Below are 14,859 nucleotides of genomic sequence, written 5' to 3' on the forward strand. Positions count from 1 at the left end.
ACGAATTTTTGTAATTATCCCAAAGAAAAATCTTGAAAAAACCGATTTGTTACGTTTGGACGCAAAAAATGTTAGCAAATATCTATTATTTGCAAACTTTTCTAGTTTATAAACGCTGTACAAGGTTCTACTTACCCAGTAAAAAAAAAGAATTGGGAGTAAGCGATAAGAATTGGTGGTAACTTAAGCTGAATTCGGTTTGGCGAAAAAACCGAATTGGAACGTTACGGTGAATTATTTTTTTCTTACCGTGAATTCTTTTTTCTTAAATATTTGAATTGAGGTTTGTTTATTCGAGCTCGCATTATAAATGAATAAAATAAATGCTTGGAAGTCTAAAAAAACCGATTTGGAATAAGAAATATATAATTTAAAAAAATAAATGAAAGCGAAGTGTGACAGATTCACCGACGATTTTATCAAGTGAGTAGTGTTCATATGATAAATTTACCATATGAGTAGTACTCACATGGTAAAATTGTTGGTAAATCTTTCACATTTCACTTTTATTTCTTTTTAAAAAATTATATCAGAGAGGAATTGAGAGTAAGCACGTAATGCAAATCGCGCTTTTCTATTAAAGTCTGCCCCCTCGCGGTCAAAATATCGAAGCTTAGGTGGTTAGCTATATATATTCCTTAAATCGGTGAGGCTACACACATACGCATAATGTAATGGCTAAGCCGAATGACGTTCGGAATTGATCGGGCGGGCTCGTGTATCTTTGCGTGAATTAGAGAAACAAACTGAAAACGAACCGTGCGGGCCTCATCCAATGTTTTGACTTTTTTCAGATAAAGTATATGAACCGGTTTTTGAAACAATTCACTAACCGACAATATTTATAAGGTTAAATTTAGAAATTTTAATTTAAATTAGTAATTAAAATACAATTTTAATTTATTATTTAAATTTCATTTTAAATTTTTATAAAATTTAGAATTCTACACGGAAAGACTTTGTGCATCACTTTCTGTCAAACTTGCCAAGAGATTTTAGTAAACTCGCGACCAAACTCGGAAAAAACGGAAAACTATCATTTTATATAAATGTTTTCAACAAAAAATGTTTTCTTTTTTATCAAAATTTAGTAGTCACGCTAAGAAATATTCGTTAACGCTGTAAGAAAAATTAAGATTAAGAAAAAATGAATATCAAAAGTATATTCTTTATATTTGTAAGAACGACATTTTCATTGTGTCGTGTTTACAATTTAGTAGTCTCACGATGAAAACAGCACGCATACAAACAAGCGAAGCTTGTCCGTGTAGCGTCAGCAGTTGAATAGTTCCGGCATAGATAGAAAAATGTCTACACAACGAACACTTTTAATAATCCTGTTTGCATAAAAAATTAATTCTGACATTTCCTAAAATTGACCTTATTAATAATATTAAATAATTTATTTTTTTGAAATTTTTTTATTGCACTTGAAATAAGTTTAAACATAATAAAAATTTTCTCGTAAGTGGAAATGAAATGGTGAGATTAATATATAAGAAAAATAAACTGCCCTCTTGATATCGTTGATATGAATTGTATTTGCGTTGCGTCGGTTAAAGCGATCGTTTACCCTATCTGTATTTTAGACGATTTTAGGTTAAGATGTGATCTCTCGTTCATAGGTAAATTGGATTTCTACATTACTTATCAATTGTCGATATATATACGTATATATGGAGTTTCAGATGGCAACTTTAGTAGTCACGCTATTAAAAGCTATGTATATGTTTTTTTAGTGAAACTTCAGATTTTATTTTTTGATCGACTGACTATTAAATTTTAAAATTCTCAACAATCAATTATTGTACATCAGTAACTTTTTTCTGATTTTAATAGTCAGACTACGAATTATTAATATCTTTCCTTTTTTCCGAGTTTGGTAAAAAGTTTACTAAAATCTCGTGGCGAGTTTAACACAAAGTGATGCACAAAGTCTTTCCGTGTAAATGTTCTCTCTTCGAATGCATATAGTTGAATAAGTACGAAATTCGTTTTCAATAAATCTTATCATAATTATTTTATAATAAGTAAAAAAAATTTCGATATTACAATATTATCATTATTTATTTAATTCAGTTAAATCATAGATTAGTAATGTGAAATAATGTGCTTTTGTCAAAGTCATATTAAAAGAAAAATTAAATTCTTTTTATTATTTTGCCGTTAAAATTTTTGAAAAATATTTTTTGTAATATTATAATAAAATTTTAGAATTTAAAAATTTTACCTAATACTGACAACAATGTTTATAATTTAATTCTTAAGAATGTTCTCATTTTATTTAAAATTGAATTAATTTTTTATGTCTATTTAATAGTTTATAAAAAAATATAATTTTTTTTCATATTATACTTTTAAATTTTCGATTTGTAAATGCTTACACATTATAAGTAGCTTACACTTTTTAAAATATTAAATTTAAAAACATTTTGTCAAGAGATTACATGTTTTAACTTAAAATAAATAAATAAAATAATCAATTTTAAAAAATATTTTATAGGTTTTTAAATCAGAAAAATTGTTTTTGTAAATTAATTAATTATTTTTTCTTTGGGCTTGTCCAAGTAAAAAATGATTTAATTTTAAATAAAATGAAAATATTCTTAAAATTTAAATTGTAAACATTGTTGTCAGTACCTATTAAAATTACCCACAATTTAATACATTATTAATTTGTATAGAATATTCTATGGTGTTTAGTTTCACATTATTATTTATGTTTAACTAAATTAAATAAATAAAGATAATATTTATAAAAATTATGTCAGTTTTTTTACTTTTCAATAGTGTTATTAAAAAAATCTATTTTTTATTAAAAAAGTAACAATTTTTTATAAACAAATTAAAGTTTTTTTTAATTTGTATGTGATTTTTTTAAAACATACCTGGAAATAAGAAGAAGATTTAGCACATTTTTGAATAGTAAAAACAATTGGTAAATTGTTAAAAATTACTTAAAATAATTTTTTTTGAAACCTGAAATTTTATTTCACTATGAAAAATGAAAGAAATTTTTTTAACTATTTAACAATTTTTTTTACTTTTCAGAAATGTGCACAATGCTGCGCGCAGTGTTTAAATGTTTATTTAAACCTATAATCTTAGTTATTTCCAGTATTTCTTAGTATTTTCAGGTATGTTTAAAATTTTTTTTTTTAATCATATTCCAATTTAAAAAAACTTAATTTTTTTATTTTTTAATAAAAAATGAAAAAAAAAATTTCGTTAACATTATTGAAAAGTAAAAGATAAACTGGAACTTTTCTTCTCTTGGCAAAAATTGAAAAAATCCAGTTTTTTGTCTACATTTACAAAACTAAAATTTTGAAAATTTATAACTCGAAAATTTGCATAAAGAAAGTATCTTTTTTTCACTACAGAACACGAAAAAATTATATTTAGCTGAAATTAAAGGGTCGACTGAAATCTCACGTGAAATCACCCATACGTTTAAGAAAAACATTTTTTAATTAAAAATTTATAATAATTATGATAAGATTTATTGAAAACGAATTTCGTACTTATTCAACTATGCATTCGAAGAGAGAACATTTAGAATTCTAAATTTTATAAAAATTTAAGGAAGTTCTCCCCCTCCAACGTCAGTCAAATCAATGCCCATTTAAGTTTTCATTTGTATCACGTAGTACTAGCTCAACGCTTGGCAACGTTGGATTATATTTCCCCCGTTCCGTTTCGTGTCGTCTGCTATTGTATGATTTATTTTCGTTAAATAATAATAATAATAATTAATTATTTTAAAAATCTTAATTTTTTATAAGCAAATTCAAATTATTATTCATTATTATGAATCTTTGAAGAATATACTATTATATGTATATACTACTTATATTACTTTCAAATTTCGCGCTTTTTCTATACCTAACCTACAAGACGCAACGTTGCCAAGCGTTGTGCTAAGTAATTTCGGATTGTCAAAATACGGTGTTTTTTTAGACAAAATAATTAATTGTGAGTCTCCTAAGCCAGGTCTGATCAATTTTATTAAAAGTAAGTGAACATTGGCTATTAAACTTTATGTATATAAAGTTCTAGTAATATCTTTTCGTCAGATTTTTCACAATTTGAGATTTAAGACCAAAAAATTCAATTTCCCATAAGAACCCGTGTTAAATGTGAAAAGAGAAAATTATTTATATCTTTTGTCAAAATCCACCTAGACCTCTAAAAATTTAACTACATCTTCTTTAAACCATTATCTATCAGTTTATCAAGTTTGATAATTAACTCTTCGTCATTTCTGTTTGCGAGAGAACTTCCTTAAAATGAAATTTAAATAATAAATTAAAATTGTATTTTAATTACTAATTTAAATTAATATTTCTAAATTTAACCTTAAAAATATTGTCGGTTAGTGAATTGTTTCAAAAACCGGTTCATATACTTTATCTGAAAAAAAGTCAAAACATTGGATGAGGCCCGCACGGTTCGTTTTCAGTTTGTTTCTCTAATTCACGCAAAGATACACGAGCCCGCCCGATCAATTCCGAACGTCATTCGGCTTAGCCATTACATTATGCGTATGTGTGTAGCCTCACCGATTTAAGGAATATATATAGCTAACCACCTAAGCTTCGATATTTTGACCGCGAGGGGGCAGACTTTAATAGAAAAGCGCGATTTGCATTACGTGCTTACTCTCAATTCCTCTCTGATTATATATTTCTTATTCCAAATCGGTTTTTTTAGACTTCGAAACATTTATTCTTATTCATTTATAATGCAAACTCGAATAAACAAACCTCAATTCAAATGTTTAAGAGAAAAGAATTCATGGTAAGAAAAAAATAATTCACCGTAACGTTCCAATTCGGTTTTTTCGCCAAACCGAATTCAGCTTAAGTTACCACCAATTCTTTTCGCTCACTCCTAATTCTTTTTTTTTACTGGGTACCTGTCAGTTATAAAAAAGAAAAAACAATTAAGAAGAAATATTTTTTTATTGTATTATGAATTTCGAGTGAAAAATTAGTATTAGCATGAAAATAGAGAACATATAGAAGTCCTTAAAGAACATATAGAAGAGAGTTTAGAAACGATAGAAAACGGCAATGGCTTAGACTATTGGTCTGAACAGGCAGGAGAAGCGATTCATCACCATTTCATGGAAATTTGGGAACCATACAAAATAAACAACATTGGAGATAAAAGATTCGCGAAACAACTTTATAAGGCAGTGGTAGAATTGTCCTCGTTAAATTTGTGAGACATTAATGGACCATTACAAAATTTGTAAATATGGCTTTATGTATGTGTGAAAAAATGAACTTTTGTTGAATTTGTAAAATTAAATGTATGTGAAAAGATATTAAATTTTAAAAAAACATTTTTAAATAATTGATTTTTCATTTGTAAACAAAGTTTTCTATCATGTTCTCTATTTTCATGCTAATACTAATTTTTCACTCGAAATTACAGTAAAAAAATATTTCTTCTTAATTGTTTTTTCTTTTTTATTACTGACAGGTAAGTAGAACCTTGTACAGCGTTTATAAACTAGAAAAGTTTACAAATAATAGATATTTGCTAACATTTTTTGCGTCCAAACGTAAAAAATCGGTTTTTTCAAGATTTTTCTTTGGGATAATTACAAAAATTCGTTTTATTTGAATATAGGAGCTGGGGCAATTTCACGGATTGAAAATTTGGAAAATATAAGCCCAATCCTACAAGTTTTCGTTGTTCAAAGTTGGAGGGGTGTGTGCGAGGTCCTTTCTGTTACCTATATTTTCTGTCAACTGTTTCTGTTATATGAAGTTTAGGGGATTTTCATGCGTCTCCTTTTGATAAAATGTGTACTTGGGAAGTATGCAGTGTCTTTTTTTTCACAGCAAGACCAATCACAGGTAGGATCCTTGGACCACGAACTTAGTTTGAAAACGAATACTGAATTTGATTTCAAATTCCAATATATTTAAAATTTATTAAGTCTTTTTGAATAATTATTCTTTTGGGATAATTAATAAATAAAACACTCAATTTAATTGGAAAAAACCCTTTTTCGATAAAAAACCAATTATATTTAAACTTGAAATGTTTAATTAATTAAATAAATGACAATTTTTAATTAGTCTTTTTTTTAACCCTAGCGGATGGGTTCAACGCGATTTGAACGGAATAGCGTTGAAACACCGTTGGGAACACAACGGTCACTAAAAATGTTATTTAAACAATAAAATATAATAAAGTATTTATTGGTATTTGTAGAAAAAGTGTTCATGAGTAATTTAAGACCTTATTTGTATCAATTTAATACGAAATAAGTGAAATAAAAGATAAAATATGGAACACTGTTATATCAGGGTTCTCTGTCAAATTTTTAAATAATTCAATGAAAATTGTTTTAGATATGATTTTTGAATAATAATAAAAACAGTGAAAAAGTATTAATTTATTATTTTAAAGCATTTGAAAGGGTAATAAATAGTGAAAATTAATGTGTTTATTGTGTACTATTTGTGTGTATAGGACAACGTTTTTCGACAGCAAGTTACTGGTTACATCGGTGAACGCTAGATGGCAGCACAGTAAACAATTAATAAGACTTTGACAAGAAAAATATTTAACCCACTGAACGTCGATGATGCATCTAGACACAAATAAAAAAAATGCTAAAGACTTATTGAATATTCTTAAAAAATGTTACTAGGGGGTTTTCAAATTTGATATCAGATTTACAAAATTCAAAATACCAAATAAAATATAACGAATAGAAAAAAATTAAAACATATCAAATTCTCCATCAACTTGTTACTCGTGGGTTTTTGGGTTCGCTGATTACGAATATAATAACAAATTCGATTATTGTTTAATTGTTTTGATCCGCCATATTGGATCCGCCATTTTGATTTTTGGAAATCTGTTATTATATGCGTAATCAGCGACCGAAAAAACCCCCGAGTAACGTACTTTTAGAGAATTTGTTTTAAGTTTAATTTTTTTTTAATTTGTTTTTTGTTTTAATTTTTTTCTATTTTGTTATATTTTATTTGCACGGAGGAATAGTAAGGAGAACGATCTTGCTGTAGTAGCGCTTCTGAAAATGTCAGAAAAACATGAACGATAAATGCCAGTTTCACTGCATTCAACTCAACCATCAAAAAACCTGAGCATGCGCATTAGCCATGTGCTGTCTCTTTCTCTCGCAAAAAGTGTGCGAGTGAGATCTGGCTGACGTATATTTCTCAAGTCTTCCATGCGTGTTGTGATGAAGGGGTTATGTGTTATTGTTATGTTATTATTTTAATAATTATTATTAATGTTTATTTTATATACTTAAACATGATTTTGGAGATACAATATCGCAATGGTAAATAAAATTTCTGAAATAAACACTGAACACTAAGATTTTTTTTGTGACATATATGTATATCGCATAACCACACTTTTCATCTGTCAAAATTAAGATCCAATGCGCATGCTCACTTACTTTGGCCAGTTGAGTACAATGCACTGAACTTGGCACTTATCGTACATGTTTTTTTGACTTTTTCAAACGCAGAGATCGGTCTCCTTACTATTCCTCCGTGTTTATTTGGTATTTTGAATTTTGGAAATCTGTTATTAAATTTGTAATTAGCGACCCCGAAAACCCCCTAGTAACATTTTTTAAGAATATTCAATAAGTATTTAGCATTTTTTTTTATTTGTGTCTAGATGCATCATCGACGTTCAGTGGGTTAAATATTTTTCTTGTCAAAGTCTTATTAATTGTTTACTGTGCTGCCATCTAGCGTTCACCGATGTAACCTGTAACTTGCTGTCGAAAAACGTTGTCCTATACACACAAATAGTACACAATAAACACATTAATTTTCACTATTTATTACCCTTTCAAATGCTTTAAAATAATAAATTAATACTTTTTCACTGTTTTTTTTATTATTCAAAAATCATATCTAAAACAATTTTCATTGAATTATTTAAAAATTTGACAGAGAACCCTGCCCACACAGCACATAATATTTCCAAAATATTTTTGAAATATTTCACTGAAATTTTGGAATATTTCAGTGCAAAGTCCTTGAAATATTGCTGCAAACAGGAAAATGTCCGCTTATGAGGAAATATTGATGGTCAACTTGAGAAAATATTTCATTGAAATATTCAGGAAATTTTCAACTTAAATGATGCGCACTGGTCGATCTCAGTTACTATGGCCTGTACAACTGCGCAGTAGTTTTTAGTTTTCTAGAATCCTAAGGGTGTTAAAAATTTCAGAAAATACCCTGGCGGATTCGATTTACCTAAAATCGACCCAGCTGGGTCGAATCTAAGTCGAATCTAAGTCGAATTTAGGTAATTATCAAAAAAAAAAGCTTTAAATTGATGAAAATTTATAAAAATTAGTATTGTGAGGTTAAATGAACATTCATAGAGTTAATTTTTGTAAGAATTTTAATTATTAACGTGATAAATAATAAATAATTACTTGATATGTGCAAGTGGTAACTGTAGATTTTAACTCGTTGTCAGTTTTCATAATATTTTCAGAAATTAGTGTAAAATGTGTGAAAAAATAATTTATATTTAATAGAAATTGCAAATTTTATTAAATTATTTTATTATTTAACAATCACATTTCATAATAATTGCAATTTAATTAAAAAATAACAGTTTTCTTAAAAGTGACAAGAACTCTATTATACCGACCACACACGGTAAAAGTGCGCGAATATGAATGCACATGATCTTCTGGCGGGAAAATTCAAATTGTTAATTACAACTATTTCATTATTATCTTAATTTCATTAATTAAATATATTTGATTAACCATATAAGATAATCATTTTATAAAAATTTTCTCAGAAATTCCGAATTAATCATTTATTTATACCAATTTACTTATATTAATACTAATAATCACTATTTCTTTACTTTTAACTATCGCCCTATATTAGTTGCAGACGCCGTTAGATGGCAGCAGCATGCAGGGAGCACAAATTTCCAGCTATCCTATTACTTAAAATTAGTGATTATTAGCATTAGTATAAATAAATGATTAATTTTTTTATAACTTGTATTAAAATACAATTTCATTAAAAAATTGTGAATATGAAATAAAAAATCTGCAACTTTTTTTTTAAAAAAAATAAGAATTTTGTTAAAAAAATGTAATTGTTAAATAAGTTTTAATGTAAATTTTTCTTATTTTTATGTCTAAAAAATTATATTTTTGTTAAAAAATTATGATGGCAAAATACAAATTTAACTAAATTTTTTGATCTTTTATTTAAGAATTTTTTAAAAAGTTATAAGTAAAAATTTAAGAAAAATATATCAGCTTAATTTTTATTATTTTAACAAAATTCTAAAGTTTTTTTTATAAATAAAGAAAAAAATTGCATATTTTCTATTTAATGAATGTTTAAAATTTGTAACTCTTTTCAAATCTTGGCGCGCGTTCCGCTGTTCCGTGTGTGGTCGGTATAATAGAGTTCTTGTCACTTTTAAGAAAACTGTTATTTTTTAATTAAATTGCAATTATTATGAAATGTGATTGTTAAATAATAAAATAATTTAATAAAATTTGCAATTTCTATTAAATATAAATTATTTTTTCACACATTTTACACTAATTTCTGAAAATATTATGAAAACTGACAACGAGTTAAAATCTACAGTTACCACTTGCACATATCAAGTAATTATTTATTATTTATCACGTTAATAATTAAAATTCTTACAAAAATTAACTCTATGAATGTTCATTTAACCTCACAATACTAATTTTTATAAATTTTCATCAATTTAAAGCTTTTTTTTGATAATTACCTAAATTCGACTTAGATTCGACTTAGATTCGACCCAGCTGGGTCGATTTTAGGTAAATCGAATCCGCCAGGGTACCTATTGATTTCATGTGTCAAAAAATTTTGGACATTTTGTAAAATATTTCCTGAATAATTTCAGAAGTTGTTATTTGTAATATTGCAGGAATATTTCAGTGAAATATTTTCTCAAGTTTACCATTAATATTTCCTCATAAGCGGACATTTTCCTGTTTGCAGCAATATTTCAAGGACTTTGCATTGAAATATTTCAAAATTTCAGTGAAATATTTCAAAAATATTTTGAAAATATTATGTGCTGTGTGGGTGATATAACAGTGTTCCATATTTTATCTTTTATTTCACTTATTTCGTATTAAATTGATACAAATAAGGTCTTAAATTACTCATGAACACTTTTTCTACAAATACCAATAAATACTTTATTATATTTTATTGTTTAAATAACATTTTTAGTGACCGTTGTGTTCCCAACGGTGTTTCAACGCTATTCCGTTCAAATCGCGTTGAACCCATCCGCTAGGGAAAATTCACAATTGTTAATTAGTCTTTTCTTTAAAATTCATAATTGTTAAATAGTCAAACACTATTTGTAAAACTCAAAAGTTTGAATGTATTACACTTCCCTTTAACACTTTGAAAAATTGATAGTCTTTTATTTGTAGTCACCCCGGCTGAAAAAACTTGTACAAGAAAATGTACAAGTTTTTTCAGCCGAGACAAGCGATTTATTTTCGCGAAGAAATCTTGCGAAATTCAGAACAAGATTTGAATTAAATCTGAAAATTTAGGCTCAAGAATAGTCCTTATATACACGGAAAGAAAAATCTATGCTAATAAAGTTTGTCGTATAGGCCATTCCTGAATTGGAATTTTTAGCGCACTTTTGATAAAGTGTATATTCGGGAAGTATGCTGCGTCCTTTTTTCGCACGGAAAAACAGGGACACTGCATACTTCCCGAATATACACTGCACTGTAAAAAGTATTAAAGGAATTTTCCCTGTTTGAAAGAGGGAACGATTATTTCCCACTTTTACATAGACAAGTGATTGTACCATATTAAAAATGTCAATATTCCTTTGTCTGGTAAAAGAAAAATTCCCATCTTCTGAATACCCCTACCGGAAAGGTGGTACTGGGAAATTGGAACTGAGCTCTCAGTACCAACTCAGTACTAATTTGGTGCATTTTGGTACTGAAATGGAACTGGGAAATTTACCTGCGAAAAGGGTCGAGTTACCGTTAATACCCTCATAAAAGTGAAAAGCGGCTAGCTTTTTCAATATGTTTAAACTAAAACTTTATATTTATTTCAATATTATATTTGTTTTTCATGGATTTATATCATTTTCATACATTATTATGCATATGATATTTCCTTTGGCAGCTAAATTCAAAAATGATGTCCATTTTTTTTATCAAACTTAAGGTATACGAGATAAATTATAACTTTTTTAAATGTAATTATTTTATGATAAATTTTAGATATTCATAATCTGGAAATATTAACGAATCTCAATATATATTTTTTAAAGTTAAGTTATGAAAATTACAAATTTTTTAAGCAATAAAACTCGGGTTAAAATTGTAATCCTTCAACAAAGGACCTTGGAGTCTATTGTTCAAGGAGGGATTGCAATATAATTTCCAAACTTAACTAAAATTTTCTATTTATTTTTAGTTTTAATTTTAAAACTATTGTTAAAGTACTTAAAGGCGCTTATCCACTTGTCGAACACAGCGCGAACACAGTGCGAACGCAACACGAGGCGAACACGAATGACCGACTTTTTTCATTGTCTGATGTGTTCGCCCCGTGTATTCCCCGAGTATACCCCCACTTTTGTGGCTTCTCAGCCTCAAGTTAATTTTGAAAAAATTTATGTTATTAATTAATAATATAAAGTTAATAAAAATAACTTTATTAATAAAATAATTACATAAATATTATTATTTATGTTATTTCTAAAATAAATTTCTACAAAATTAATTTAGGGCTGATAACTAGGTGCCAGTTTCATATGTACAATAATACTGATATTAATAATAAATAATTTAGTAATTCATTAAATAATACTGATTAATTAAATAAGTAATCATTGTCATTTTTTGTATAATTAATAACATTTATGAAGAAATTAACATTGACTGTCAATTCTTTTTTTATCTGAAATATGATTTAATTCTGTGCCAAACAAGACCTATGCAAATAACATTTTTTTTAAATCAAAAGTATTAACAAATGCCCTTACAATAAAAGGATATCTTGACATGATATTGGATATCTTGAAATCGTCCCCAGTTTATCCTAGTATATATCCAAACCGCCTTTATAAGGGATATTTTTCAAATATCCCCACGACATACTACGGATATTTTTAGTAAAAGTGATCCTTAATCGTATTTTTGAGCAGGACTAGATACCTGAATGATTTTATGAAATAAGCATTATTATTCAAACATGCCCTCAAAACTTTTACCTGAAAAAAACAAATTTCCATTGGAGTAACTGCACCCCACAATACTCTGCTGTTATTTACAAAGAACGATTTATTATCTTTATTGGGATCTGACATTCGTACACATGCCATCTGGTGTTGAAAAATGTAACTAGTTTTGGATAACTGTTTGTGTCACTTGCAATTGTAGTTCCGCTGTCATTGTTAATTATTTTATCATTATGAATGAAGCTACATTTTTTACCGCGTGAGAAATCTTCCTACAGAATTAAGTGTTCTGTGAGAGGCTGTGGCAGTACTGTAGCGAAAAATTTAAGCGTAATTTTCCATAAATTTCCGAAACCAAAACAACGAGTAGTGGATGTGAAAAATACGTTCGATAATTTTGAAAAAGTCGATCAATTAAAGGCCTGGAAAAATGCTTTAAAAATAAACAGTATAAAGCCTTCTATGAGAGTATGTTCTCTGCATTTCAAACGAAGTGATTACATTTTGCCAGGTAAGTTTAAGATTTTAAAATTTGGAGGTTATACAGGGTGTCCCAGTCGAGGGTGTACATATTAAAGGGACATATTCTTCAGAAAAAAATAAGACGAAAAGTCCTTTACAGTTTTTTAAAATTTTTTATAGTTTTTGCGTAAATTGCAATTGAAAATTTAAAAATTACGCGTTGTGATTGGCCGTGCAAGCTCAGTGGGCCGGAAAGCGGGGCGACTTGATCAGAACATTTCCAAAATTTGCAGGCGTGGGAGTTTACTAAGTAAGAAAGTTAGGTAGTTATTTTAACATTATAAAATGGTTATTAATTTAATACGTACGCTAAAGTGTAAATTTATTATTTTATTTTAACCCGATGCATCACAGCGCTGATGGTAAACGCCCACGCCTGCAAGTTTTGGAAATGTTCTGATCAAGTCGCCCCGCTTTCCGGCCCACTGAGCTTGCACGGCCAATCACAACGCGTAATTTTTAAATTTTCAATTGCAATTTACGCAAAAACTATAAAAAATTTTAAAAAACTGTAAAGGACTTTTCGTCTTATTTTTTTCTGAAGAATATGTCCCTTTAATATGTACACCCTCGACTGGGACACCCTGTATAATCTTTCATATTACCCGTGCATGTGAACATTTTGAAAGTTAATTTATCACTGTAAAAACGGATAAATAAATTTTTTTTTCACTTCTTGTTAACAGACTTTTACAATGAAAAATGAAATATATACATTTATAAATTTTCATATAATTACATGAAATATAAAAGAAAATACAATACTTTTCTTGCACATGTATCGCTGGATTTGAGAAAATCATTTGTATAAAAATAAGATTTCTTTTATATTTTTATTCATGTTTGTAAATAGGAATTGGGGCGCATGAATATCACATAATGATCATTTGATAGAATTATCAATATTTCGGAATTCTTTGTTTAGAATTGATATTTACCAGAAATCAATTAATTCTAATTACATTTTAGATAAAATTTGATGCCAATGAAAACTTATTTGGATGATTAATAATGTTGTAGAATTATCTCTTGATCGAATTAATATTTATTTGAAAGATAATATAATATCATTTTCAAACCGCGAACTTGTAGTTAATTGAATTTCAATTATTGCGAATTTTGAGAGAACAGAGATTATGGATAAAAAAATATTCATGTGTAGAAATGTTTGTGCACTTAATTATGATTTAGAGGAATTTGTAGGATTTAGAATATTCTGATAAGAGCATATCTATTTAACATGATATCCAATTGTCAAAATTTTAATACAATTACTTATTATTTAAAAGAATTTTAATTCAACCGAAATTCCATTAAATAGTTTTCATATGTAGCAAAAAAAATAATTAATACAAATTTTTGTTACTAGAAAGTGTATTTTAGTGAATTTTCATTTGATTATATTTTTGGGAGACATAATTTTAAATGACAGTAAGCTGCTTACAATCAAATTTTTGTGTACCCGACTTTGAATTTATTAAAAGTTTTATTCATAATAATTATTAATTGAAATAATATTATTTTCTCAACATAAAGATTAAAAGAATGAAAAAGATAATAAAATGTTATGAGAAAGAAATTTTATTTAAAAAAAAGTATATTCAATATAATTGTTGGTTAACACAATTTATTTTAAGTACAAATTTTATGTTATATATGTAATATTTAATGAAAAGTTTATTTATTCAAATTCTCATTTAGTTTAATTTTTTAATAACCTAACTAACATGTGAATAGATTTTTGCTTAAATTACTTTATATTTGACATAAGATTCATATCGTCAAACTTTCATATGACCAACATTTTATTAAATTAAATCTTATTTAACACTATTGCAATATAAACGAATGTTTGTATAACTGAATTTTTGAATAATCGAACTTTTATTTGATAAAATTTTTAACTCACCAAAATGTCAAATAATAGAATTCAATTTAAGGTACGAGTTTCCACTCAATGTTCAGTTTGTTTTTGGTCGCTTGTTAATGCAGATAGCGCCACGTATAGTTTCTACAGTGCATTTTAAATGTGCGTGAAATTCAAAATAGTGAAATTATATATTATTACAAGGT

The sequence above is a fragment of the Leptopilina boulardi genome, unplaced genomic scaffold (genome assembly GCF_019393585.1).
Source record: "Leptopilina boulardi isolate dan_hultmark-lab unplaced genomic scaffold, ZJU_Lbou_2.1 LbouV2_140, whole genome shotgun sequence".
Classification (NCBI taxonomy): Eukaryota; Metazoa; Arthropoda; class Insecta; order Hymenoptera; family Figitidae; genus Leptopilina; species Leptopilina boulardi.